This window comes from Pan troglodytes, chromosome Y (assembly GCF_028858775.2).
Source record: "Pan troglodytes isolate AG18354 chromosome Y, NHGRI_mPanTro3-v2.0_pri, whole genome shotgun sequence".
In the NCBI taxonomy this organism is placed as follows: Eukaryota; Metazoa; Chordata; class Mammalia; order Primates; family Hominidae; genus Pan; species Pan troglodytes.
Genome location: NC_072422.2, coordinates 747,355 through 762,019, shown reverse-complemented (window position 1 = coordinate 762,019; position 14,665 = coordinate 747,355).

Genomic DNA, 14,665 nt, shown 5'->3' with positions numbered 1-14,665 from the left:
GGAATGGAATGGAATGGAATGGAATGGAATGGAATGGAATCAACCGGAATGGGATGGAATGGAATGGAATGGAATCGAATGGAATGGAATGGAATCAACCCTAATGGAATGGAATGGAATGGAATAGAATGGGAGGAATCAAACAGAATGGAAAGGAATGGAATGGAATGGAGTGGAATTAAATGAAATGGAATGGAATGGAATCAACGCGAATGGAATGGAATGGAATGGAATGGAAAGGAATGGAATGGAATGGAATCAAACCGAATGGAATGGAATGTAATGGGGTGGATTGGTATCTTCCCTAATGGAATGGAATGGAATTGAATGCAATGGAATGGAATCAACCGAATGGAATGGAATGTAATGGGGTAGATTGGTATCTACCCTAATGGAATGGAATGGAATGGAATGGAATCGAATGGAATGGAATGGAATGGAATCAACCCGAATGGAATGGAATGGAATGGAAAAAATAGAATGGAATAAAATGGAATCAACGCGAATGGAATGGAATGGAAGGGAATGGAATGGAATGGTGTCAACACGAATGGAATGGAAAGTAATGGAATGGAATGGAATGGAATGGAATGGAATGGAAGGAATGGAATGGAATGGCATGGAATGGAATGGAATCAACCCAAGTGGAATGCAATGGTATTGAACGGAATTGAATGGAATCAACTGGATTGGAATGCAATGGAATGGAATGGAATCTACCCGAATGGAATGGAATGGAATGGAACGGAACGAAATGGAGTGGAAGGGAATGGAATCAACCCGAATGGATTGGGATGGAACGGAATGGAATAGAATGGAACGGAATGGAATGGTATCAACCCGGATGGAATGGAATGGAATGTCATGGAATGGAATGGAATGAAATGGAATCAACACGACTGGAACGGAATGGAAAGGAATGGAATCGAATGGAATGGAATGGAAACGAAGGGAATTGAATCATCCCGAACGGAATGGAATGGAATTCAATGGCCGGGAATGGTATGAACCCGAATGGTATGGAAGAGAATGGAATGGAATGGAATGGATTGGAATGGAATGGAATCCACCCGAATGGAATGGAATGGAATGGAATATAATGGAATCAACACGATTGGAATGGAATGGAATGCAATGGAATGGAATGGAGTGGAATAGAAGGGAATGGAATAAACCCGAATTGAATGGAATGCAATGGAATGGAATGGAATGGAATGGAATGGAATGGAATGGAATGGAATGGAATGGAATGGAATGGAATGAAACTGAATGGAATGGAATGGAATGGAATGGAATCAACCCAAATGGAATGGAATGGAATGGAATGGGATCTAATGGAATGCAATGGTATGGAATGGAGTGTAATCGACCCTATTGGAATGGAATGGAATGTAGAGGAATGGAATCAACTGGAATGGATTGAAATTGAAGGCAATGGAATGGAATGGGGGCAACACGAAAGGAATGGATTGGAATGGTATGGAATGGAATGGAATGGAATGGAATCAACGCGAATGGAATGGAAGGGAATGGAATGGAATGGAATGGAATGGAATGAACCGGAGTGGGATGGAATGGAATGCAATGGAATGCAATGGAATGGAATGGAAGAGAACGGCATCAACAGGAATGGAATGGAATGGAATGGAATGGAATGGAATGGAATGGAATGGAATGGAATAGAATGGGATGGAATCAACCAGAATAGAACGCAATGGAATGGAATGGAGTGGAATTAAATGAAATGGAATGGAATGGAATCAACGCGAATGCAATGGAATGGAATGGAATGGGATGGAATGGAATGGAATGGAATTAAATGGAATGGAAACGAAGGGAATTGAATCATCCCGAATGGAATGCAATGGAATTCAATGAACGGGAATGGTATTAACCCGAATGGTATGGAAGAGAATGGAATGGAATGGAATGGAATGGAATGGAATGGAATGGAATGGAATGGAATCCACCCGAATGGAATGGATTGGAATGGAATATAAAGAAATCAACCCGAATGGAATGGAATGGAATGCAATGGAATGGAATGGAATGGAATAGAAGGGAATGGAATAAACCCGAATGGAATGGAATGCAATGGAATGGAATGGAATGGAATGAAACTGAATGGAATGGAATGGAATGGAATGGAATCAACACGAATGGAAAGGAATGGAATGGAATGGAATGGAATGGAATGGAGTCTAATCGACCCGATTGGAATGGAACGCAATGTAAGGGAATGGAATCAACTGGAATGGATTGCAATTGAAGGCAATGGAATGGAAAGGAATGGAGTGGAGTCAACACGAATGGAATGGAATGGAATGGAAGGGAATGGAATGGCATGGAATGGAATGGAATCAACCAATGTGTAATGCAATGGTATGGAATGGAATGAAATGCAATCCACTGGATTGAAAGGGAATGGAATGGAATGTAATGGAATGGAATGGAATGGAATCCACCCGATTTGAATGGAATGGAATGGAACGGAATGAAATGGAGTGGAAGGGAATGGAATCAACGCGAATGGAATGGAATGGAACGGAATGGAATAGAATGAAAAGGAATGGAATGGAAACAACCCGAATGGAATGGTTTGGAGTGGAATGGAATATAATGGAATGGAATGGAATTGAATAGAATCAACACGAAAGGAATGGAATGGAAGAGAATGGAATGGAATGGAATGGAACGGAATGGAATGGAATGGAAGGGAATGGAATCATCCCGAATGGAATGGAATGGAATTCAATGGACGGGAATGGTATGAACCCGAATGGAATGGAAGGGAATGGAATGGAATGGAATGGAATGGAATGGAATGGAATCCACCCGAATTTAACGAAATGGAAAGGAATGGATGGGTATGGAATCAACCCGAATGGATTGGAATGGAATGGAATGGAATGGTATGGAAGGTAAGGATATGGAATCAACCCGAATGGAATGGAATGGAATGGAATGGAATGGAATGGAATGGAATGGAATGGAATGGAATCAACCGGAATGGGATGGAATGGAATGGAATGGAATCGAATGGAATGGAATGGAATCAACCCTAATGGAATGGAATGGAATGGAATAGAATGGGAGGAATCAAACAGAATGGAAAGGAATGGAATGGAATGGAGTGGAATTAAATGAAATGGAATGGAATGGAATCAACGCGAATGGAATGGAATGGAATGGAATGGAAAGGAATGGAATGGAATGGAATCAAACCGAATGGAATGGAATGTAATGGGGTGGATTGGTATCTTCCCTAATGGAATGGAATGGAATTGAATGCAATGGAATGGAATCAACCGAATGGAATGGAATGTAATGGGGTAGATTGGTATCTACCCTAATGGAATGGAATGGAATGGAATGGAATCGAATGGAATGGAATGGAATGGAATCAACCCGAATGGAATGGAATGGAATGGAAAAAATAGAATGGAATAAAATGGAATCAACGCGAATGGAATGGAATGGAAGGGAATGGAATGGAATGGTGTCAACACGAATGGAATGGAAAGTAATGGAATGGAATGGAATGGAATGGAATGGAATGGAATGGAAGGAATGGAATGGAATGGCATGGAATGGAATGGAATCAACCCAAGTGGAATGCAATGGTATTGAACGGAATTGAATGGAATCAACTGGATTGGAATGCAATGGAATGGAATGGAATCTACCCGAATGGAATGGAATGGAATGGAACGGAACGAAATGGAGTGGAAGGGAATGGAATCAACCCGAATGGATTGGGATGGAACGGAATGGAATAGAATGGAACGGAATGGAATGGTATCAACCCGGATGGAATGGAATGGAATGTCATGGAATGGAATGGAATGAAATGGAATCAACACGACTGGAACGGAATGGAAAGGAATGGAATCGAATGGAATGGAATGGAAACGAAGGGAATTGAATCATCCCGAACGGAATGGAATGGAATTCAATGGCCGGGAATGGTATGAACCCGAATGGTATGGAAGAGAATGGAATGGAATGGAATGGATTGGAATGGAATGGAATCCACCCGAATGGAATGGAATGGAATGGAATATAATGGAATCAACACGATTGGAATGGAATGGAATGCAATGGAATGGAATGGAGTGGAATAGAAGGGAATGGAATAAACCCGAATTGAATGGAATGCAATGGAATGGAATGGAATGGAATGGAATGGAATGGAATGGAATGGAATGGAATGGAATGGAATGGAATGAAACTGAATGGAATGGAATGGAATGGAATGGAATCAACCCAAATGGAATGGAATGGAATGGAATGGGATCTAATGGAATGCAATGGTATGGAATGGAGTGTAATCGACCCTATTGGAATGGAATGGAATGTAGAGGAATGGAATCAACTGGAATGGATTGAAATTGAAGGCAATGGAATGGAATGGGGGCAACACGAAAGGAATGGATTGGAATGGTATGGAATGGAATGGAATGGAACGGAATCAACGCGAATGGAATGGAAGGGAATGGAATGGAATGGAATGGAATGGAATGAACCGGAGTGGGATGGAATGGAATGCAATGGAATGCAATGGAATGGAATGGAAGAGAACGGCATCAACAGGAATGGAATGGAATGGAATGGAATGGAATGGAATGGAAGGGAATGGAATGGCATGGCATGGAATGGAATCAACCAATGTGTAATGCAATGGTATGGAATGGAATGAAATGCAATCCACTGGATTGAAAGGGAATGGAATGGAATGTAATGGAATGGAATGGAATGGAATCCACCCGATTTGAATGGAATGGAATGGAACGGAATGAAATGGAGTGGAAGGGAATGGAATCAACGCGAATGGAATGGAATGGAACGGAATGGAATAGAATGAAAAGGAATGGAATGGAAACAACCCGAATGGAATGGTTTGGAGTGGAATGGAATATAATGGAATGGAATGGAATTGAATAGAATCAACACGAAAGGAATGGAATGGAAGAGAATGGAATGGAATGGAATGGAACGGAATGGAATGGAATGGAAGGGAATGGAATCATCCCGAATGGAATGGAATGGAATTCAATGGACGGGAATGGTATGAACCCGAATGGAATGGAAGGGAATGGAATGGAATGGAATGGAATGGAATGGAATGGAATCCACCCGAATTTAACGAAATGGAAAGGAATGGATGGGTATGGAATCAACCCGAATGGATTGGAATGGAATGGAATGGAATGGTATGGAAGGTAAGGATATGGAATCAACCCGAATGGAATGGAATGGAATGGAATGGAATGGAATGGAATGGAATGGAATGGAATGGAATCAACCGGAATGGGATGGAATGGAATGGAATGGAATCGAATGGAATGGAATGGAATCAACCCTAATGGAATGGAATGGAATGGAATAGAATGGGAGGAATCAAACAGAATGGAAAGGAATGGAATGGAATGGAGTGGAATTAAATGAAATGGAATGGAATGGAATCAACGCGAATGGAATGGAATGGAATGGAATGGAAAGGAATGGAATGGAATGGAATCAAACCGAATGGAATGGAATGTAATGGGGTGGATTGGTATCTTCCCTAATGGAATGGAATGGAATTGAATGCAATGGAATGGAATCAACCGAATGGAATGGAATGTAATGGGGTAGATTGGTATCTACCCTAATGGAATGGAATGGAATGGAATGGAATCGAATGGAATGGAATGGAATGGAATCAACCCGAATGGAATGGAATGGAATGGAAAAAATAGAATGGAATAAAATGGAATCAACGCGAATGGAATGGAATGGAAGGGAATGGAATGGAATGGTGTCAACACGAATGGAATGGAAAGTAATGGAATGGAATGGAATGGAATGGAATGGAATGGAATGGAAGGAATGGAATGGAATGGCATGGAATGGAATGGAATCAACCCAAGTGGAATGCAATGGTATTGAACGGAATTGAATGGAATCAACTGGATTGGAATGCAATGGAATGGAATGGAATCTACCCGAATGGAATGGAATGGAATGGAACGGAACGAAATGGAGTGGAAGGGAATGGAATCAACCCGAATGGATTGGGATGGAACGGAATGGAATAGAATGGAACGGAATGGAATGGTATCAACCCGGATGGAATGGAATGGAATGTCATGGAATGGAATGGAATGAAATGGAATCAACACGACTGGAACGGAATGGAAAGGAATGGAATCGAATGGAATGGAATGGAAACGAAGGGAATTGAATCATCCCGAACGGAATGGAATGGAATTCAATGGCCGGGAATGGTATGAACCCGAATGGTATGGAAGAGAATGGAATGGAATGGAATGGATTGGAATGGAATGGAATCCACCCGAATGGAATGGAATGGAATGGAATATAATGGAATCAACACGATTGGAATGGAATGGAATGCAATGGAATGGAATGGAGTGGAATAGAAGGGAATGGAATAAACCCGAATTGAATGGAATGCAATGGAATGGAATGGAATGGAATGGAATGGAATGGAATGGAATGGAATGGAATGGAATGGAATGGAATGGAATGAAACTGAATGGAATGGAATGGAATGGAATGGAATCAACCCAAATGGAATGGAATGGAATGGAATGGGATCTAATGGAATGCAATGGTATGGAATGGAGTGTAATCGACCCTATTGGAATGGAATGGAATGTAGAGGAATGGAATCAACTGGAATGGATTGAAATTGAAGGCAATGGAATGGAATGGGGGCAACACGAAAGGAATGGATTGGAATGGTATGGAATGGAATGGAATGGAACGGAATCAACGCGAATGGAATGGAAGGGAATGGAATGGAATGGAATGGAATGGAATGAACCGGAGTGGGATGGAATGGAATGCAATGGAATGCAATGGAATGGAATGGAAGAGAACGGCATCAACAGGAATGGAATGGAATGGAATGGAATGGAATGGAATGGAATGGAATGGAATGGAATAGAATGGGATGGAATCAACCAGAATAGAACGCAATGGAATGGAATGGAGTGGAATTAAATGAAATGGAATGGAATGGAATCAACGCGAATGCAATGGAATGGAATGGAATGGGATGGAATGGAATGGAATGGAATTAAATGGAATGGAAACGAAGGGAATTGAATCATCCCGAATGGAATGCAATGGAATTCAATGAACGGGAATGGTATTAACCCGAATGGTATGGAAGAGAATGGAATGGAATGGAATGGAATGGAATGGAATGGAATGGAATGGAATGGAATCCACCCGAATGGAATGGATTGGAATGGAATATAAAGAAATCAACCCGAATGGAATGGAATGGAATGCAATGGAATGGAATGGAATGGAATAGAAGGGAATGGAATAAACCCGAATGGAATGGAATGCTATGGAATGGAATGGAATGGAATGAAACTGAATGGAATGGAATGGAATGGAATGGAATCAACACGAATGGAAAGGAATGGAATGGAATGGAATGGAATGGAATGGAGTCTAATCGACCCGATTGGAATGGAACGCAATGTAAGGGAATGGAATCAACTGGAATGGATTGCAATTGAAGGCAATGGAATGGAAAGGAATGGAGTGGAGTCAACACGAATGGAATGGAATGGAATGGAAGGGAATGGAATGGCATGGAATGGAATGGAATCAACCAATGTGTAATGCAATGGTATGGAATGGAATGAAATGCAATCCACTGGATTGAAAGGGAATGGAATGGAATGTAATGGAATGGAATGGAATGGAATCCACCCGATTTGAATGGAATGGAATGGAACGGAATGAAATGGAGTGGAAGGGAATGGAATCAACGCGAATGGAATGGAATGGAACGGAATGGAATAGAATGAAAAGGAATGGAATGGAAACAACCCGAATGGAATGGTTTGGAGTGGAATGGAATATAATGGAATGGAATGGAATTGAATAGAATCAACACGAAAGGAATGGAATGGAAGAGAATGGAATGGAATGGAATGGAACGGAATGGAATGGAATGGAAGGGAATGGAATCATCCCGAATGGAATGGAATGGAATTCAATGGACGGGAATGGTATGAACCCGAATGGAATGGAAGGGAATGGAATGGAATGGAATGGAATGGAATGGAATGGAATCCACCCGAATTTAACGAAATGGAAAGGAATGGATGGGTATGGAATCAACCCGAATGGATTGGAATGGAATGGAATGGAATGGTATGGAAGGTAAGGATATGGAATCAACCCGAATGGAATGGAATGGAATGGAATGGAATGGAATGGAATGGAATGGAATGGAATCAACCGGAATGGGATGGAATGGAATGGAATGGAATCGAATGGAATGGAATGGAATCAACCCTAATGGAATGGAATGGAATGGAATAGAATGGGAGGAATCAAACAGAATGGAAAGGAATGGAATGGAATGGAGTGGAATTAAATGAAATGGAATGGAATGGAATCAACGCGAATGGAATGGAATGGAATGGAATGGAAAGGAATGGAATGGAATGGAATCAAACCGAATGGAATGGAATGTAATGGGGTGGATTGGTATCTTCCCTAATGGAATGGAATGGAATTGAATGCAATGGAATGGAATCAACCGAATGGAATGGAATGTAATGGGGTAGATTGGTATCTACCCTAATGGAATGGAATGGAATGGAATGGAATCGAATGGAATGGAATGGAATGGAATCAACCCGAATGGAATGGAATGGAATGGAAAAAATAGAATGGAATAAAATGGAATCAACGCGAATGGAATGGAATGGAAGGGAATGGAATGGAATGGTGTCAACACGAATGGAATGGAAAGTAATGGAATGGAATGGAATGGAATGGAATGGAATGGAATGGAAGGAATGGAATGGAATGGCATGGAATGGAATGGAATCAACCCAAGTGGAATGCAATGGTATTGAACGGAATTGAATGGAATCAACTGGATTGGAATGCAATGGAATGGAATGGAATCTACCCGAATGGAATGGAATGGAATGGAACGGAACGAAATGGAGTGGAAGGGAATGGAATCAACCCGAATGGATTGGGATGGAACGGAATGGAATAGAATGGAACGGAATGGAATGGTATCAACCCGGATGGAATGGAATGGAATGTCATGGAATGGAATGGAATGAAATGGAATCAACACGACTGGAACGGAATGGAAAGGAATGGAATCGAATGGAATGGAATGGAAACGAAGGGAATTGAATCATCCCGAACGGAATGGAATGGAATTCAATGGCCGGGAATGGTATGAACCCGAATGGTATGGAAGAGAATGGAATGGAATGGAATGGATTGGAATGGAATGGAATCCACCCGAATGGAATGGAATGGAATGGAATATAATGGAATCAACACGATTGGAATGGAATGGAATGCAATGGAATGGAATGGAGTGGAATAGAAGGGAATGGAATAAACCCGAATTGAATGGAATGCAATGGAATGGAATGGAATGGAATGGAATGGAATGGAATGGAATGGAATGGAATGGAATGGAATGGAATGGAATGAAACTGAATGGAATGGAATGGAATGGAATGGAATCAACCCAAATGGAATGGAATGGAATGGAATGGGATCTAATGGAATGCAATGGTATGGAATGGAGTGTAATCGACCCTATTGGAATGGAATGGAATGTAGAGGAATGGAATCAACTGGAATGGATTGAAATTGAAGGCAATGGAATGGAATGGGGGCAACACGAAAGGAATGGATTGGAATGGTATGGAATGGAATGGAATGGAACGGAATCAACGCGAATGGAATGGAAGGGAATGGAATGGAATGGAATGGAATGGAATGAACCGGAGTGGGATGGAATGGAATGCAATGGAATGCAATGGAATGGAATGGAAGAGAACGGCATCAACAGGAATGGAATGGAATGGAATGGAATGGAATGGAATGGAATGGAATGGAATGGAATGGAATGGAATGGAATAGAATGGGATGGAATCAACCAGAATAGAACGCAATGGAATGGAATGGAGTGGAATTAAATGAAATGGAATGGAATGGAATCAACGCGAATGCAATGGAATGGAATGGAATGGGATGGAATGGAATGGAATGGAATTAAATGGAATGGAAACGAAGGGAATTGAATCATCCCGAATGGAATGCAATGGAATTCAATGAACGGGAATGGTATTAACCCGAATGGTATGGAAGAGAATGGAATGGAATGGAATGGAATGGAATGGAATGGAATGGAATGGAATGGAATGGAATCCACCCGAATGGAATGGATTGGAATGGAATATAAAGAAATCAACCCGAATGGAATGGAATGGAATGCAATGGAATGGAATGGAATGGAATAGAAGGGAATGGAATAAACCCGAATGGAATGGAATGCAATGGAATGGAATGGAATGGAATGAAACTGAATGGAATGGAATGGAATGGAATGGAATCAACACGAATGGAAAGGAATGGAATGGAATGGAATGGAATGGAATGGAGTCTAATCGACCCGATTGGAATGGAACGCAATGTAAGGGAATGGAATCAACTGGAATGGATTGCAATTGAAGGCAATGGAATGGAAAGGAATGGAGTGGAGTCAACACGAATGGAATGGAATGGAATGGAAGGGAATGGAATGGCATGGAATGGAATGGAATCAACCAATGTGTAATGCAATGGTATGGAATGGAATGAAATGCAATCCACTGGATTGAAAGGGAATGGAATGGAATGTAATGGAATGGAATGGAATGGAATCCACCCGATTTGAATGGAATGGAATGGAACGGAATGAAATGGAGTGGAAGGGAATGGAATCAACGCGAATGGAATGGAATGGAACGGAATGGAATAGAATGAAAAGGAATGGAATGGAAACAACCCGAATGGAATGGTTTGGAGTGGAATGGAATATAATGGAATGGAATGGAATTGAATAGAATCAACACGAAAGGAATGGAATGGAAGAGAATGGAATGGAATGGAATGGAACGGAATGGAATGGAATGGAAGGGAATGGAATCATCCCGAATGGAATGGAATGGAATTCAATGGACGGGAATGGTATGAACCCGAATGGAATGGAAGGGAATGGAATGGAATGGAATGGAATGGAATGGAATGGAATCCACCCGAATTTAATGGAATGGAAAGGAATGGATGGGTATGGAATCAACCCGAATGGATTGGAATGGAATGGAATGGAATGGTATGGAAGGTAAGGATATGGAATCAACCCGAATGGAATGGAATGGAATGGAATGGAATGGAATGGAATGGAATGGAATGGAATGGAATGGAATCAACCGGAATGGGATGGAATGGAATGGAATGGAATCGAATGGAATGGAATGGAATCAACCCTAATGGAATGGAATGGAATGGAATAGAATGGGAGGAATCAAACAGAATGGAAAGGAATGGAATGGAATGGAGTGGAATTAAATGAAATGGAATGGAATGGAATCAACGCGAATGGAATGGAAAGGAATGGAATGGAATGGAATGGAATGGAATGGAATCAAACCGAATGGAATGGAATGTAATGGGGTGGATTGGTATCTTCCCTAATGGAATGGAATGGAATGGAATGGAATGGAATCAACCGAATGGAATGGAATGGAATGGAATCAACCCGAATGGAATGGAATGGAATGGAAAAAATAGAATGGAATAAAATGGAATCAACGCGAATGGAATGGAATGGAATGGAATGGAATGGAATGGAATGGAATGCAATCAATCCAAGTGGGATGCAATGGTATGGATTGGATTGGAATTGAATCAACTGGATTTGAATGGAATGGAATGGAATGGAAAGGAATGGAATGGAATGGAATCTACCCGAATGGAATGGAATGGAATGCAACGGAATGAAATGGAGTGGAAGCGAATTCAATCAACCCGAATTGAATGATATAGAACGGAATGGAATTCAATGGAAAGGAATGGAATGGATTCAACCCGAATGGAATGGATTGGAATGGAATGGACTGGAATGGAATGGAATGGAATGGAATCAACACGAAAGGAATGGAATGGAACAGAATGGAATGGATTGGAATGGAATGGAATGGAATGGAATGGGAAGGAAGGGAATGGAATCAACCCGAATGGAATGGAATGGAATTCAATGGACGGGAATGATATTAACCCGAATGGAATGAAATGGAATCCACCCGAATGGAATGGAATGGAATGGAAGTGTAGTGAATCAACCCGAATGGATTGGAATGGAATGGAATGGAATGGTATGGAGGGGAAGGATATGTAATCAACAGGAATGGGATGGAATGGAATGGAATGGAATGGAATGGAATGGAATGGAATGGAATCGAATGGAATGGAATGGAATGGAATCAACCCGAATGTAATGGAATGGAATGCAATGGAATGAATTGGAATGGAATGGAATGGAATGGAATCATCTGGTATGTAATGGAATGTAATCAACCCGACTGGAATGGAATGGAATGGAATGGATTGGAATGGAATGGAATGGAATGGAATGGGATGGAATCCACCAGAATGGAGTGGAAGGGAATGGAATGGAATGGAGTGGAATGGAATGGAATGGAATGGAATCGACCCGAATGGAATGCAATGGAATGGAATGGAATGGAATGGAAGGGAATGGAATCAAGTGGAATGGAGTGGAATGTGATGGAATCAACACGAATGGAATGGAATGGAATGGAATCTACCCGAATGGAATGGAGTGGAATGGAACGGAATGAAATGGAGAGGAAGGGAACGGAATAAACCCGAATGGAATGGAATGGAATAGAAAGGAATGAAATGGAATCAACCCGAATGCAATGGATTGGAATGGAATGGAATGGAATGGAATGGAATGGAGTGGAATGGAATCAACACGAAAGGAATGGAATGGAATAGAATGGAATGGAATGGAATGGAAAGGAATGGAATGGAATGGAATGGAATGGAATGGAATGGAATGGAATGGAATGGAAGGAAATGGCATCAACCCGAATGGAATGGAGTGGAAATCAATGGACGGGAATGGTATCAACCCGAATGGAATGGAAGGGAATTGAATGGAATGGAATGGAATGGTTTGGAATGGAATGGAATGGAATGGAATCCACCCGAATGGAATGGAATGGAATGGAATGGAAGGGTATGGAATCAACCCGAATGGATTGGAATCGAATTGAATGGAATGGAATGGAATGCAATGGAATGGAATGGAATAACCCCGAATGGAATGGAATGGAATACAATGGAATGCAATGGAATGGAATGGATGGGAATGGAATCAACACGAATGGAATGGAATGGAATGGAATGGTATGGAATGGAATGGAATCAACGCGAATGGAATGGAATGGAATGGAATGGAATGGAATGGAATGGAATGGAATGGCATGGAATGGAATGGAATCAACCCAAGTGGAATGCAATGGTATGGAATGGAATGGAATGGAGTCAACTGGATTGGAATGGAATGGAAAGGAATTGAATGGAATCTACCCGAATGGCATGGAATGGAATGCAATGGAAGGGAATGGAATCAACCCGAGTGGAATGGAACGGAATGGAATGCAGTGGAATGGAATGGAATGAAATGGCATGGAATGGAATCAACGCGAATGGAATGGAATGGAATGGAATGGAATGGAATGGAAGGAATGGAATTGAATAGCATGGAATGGAATGGAATCAACCCAAGTGGAATGCAATGGTATGGAATGGAATGGAATGGAATGGAATCAACTGGATTGCAATGGAATGGAATGGAATGGAATGTAATCTACCCGAATGGAATGGAATGGAATGGAACGGAATTAAATGGAGTGGAAGGGAGTGGAATCAACCCGAATGGAATGGGATGGAACGGAATGGAATAGAATGGAACGAAATGGAATGGAATCACCCGGAATGGAATGGATTGGAATGTCATGGAATGGAATGGAATGGAATGGAATGGAATGGAATGGAATGGAATGGAATCAACACGAAAGGAATGGAATGGAAATGAATGGAATCTAATGGAATGGAATGCAATGGAATGGAATGGAAACGAAGGGAATTGAATCATCCCGAATGGAATGGAATGGAATTCAATGGACGGGAATGGTATGAACCCGAATGGTATGGAAGAATATGGAATGGAATGGAATGGAATGGAATGGAATGGAATCCACCCGAATGGAATAGAATGGAATGGAATGTAATGGAATCAACCCGAATGGAATGGAATGGAATGGAATGGAATGGAATCAACCCGAATGGAATGGAATGGAATGCAATGGAATGGAATGGAATGGAATAGAAGGGAATGGAATAAACCCGAATGGAATGGAATGCAATGGAATGGAATGGAATGGAATGGAATGGAATGGAATGGAATGGAATGGAATGGAATCAAACTGAATGGAATGGAATGGAATGGAATGGAATGGAATGGAATGGAATGGAATGGAATGGAATGGAATCAACCCGAATGGATTGGAATGGAATGGAGTGGAATCGACCCGACTGGAATGGAATTGAATGGAAGGGAATGGAATCAACTGGAATGGATTGGAATTGAAGGCAATGGAATTGAATGGAATGGAATGGAGTCAACACGAATGGAATGGAATGGAATGGAATGGAACGGAATCAACCCGAATGGAATGGAGGGGAATGGAAGGGAATGGAATGGCATGGAATGGAATGGAATCAACCCAAGTGGAAT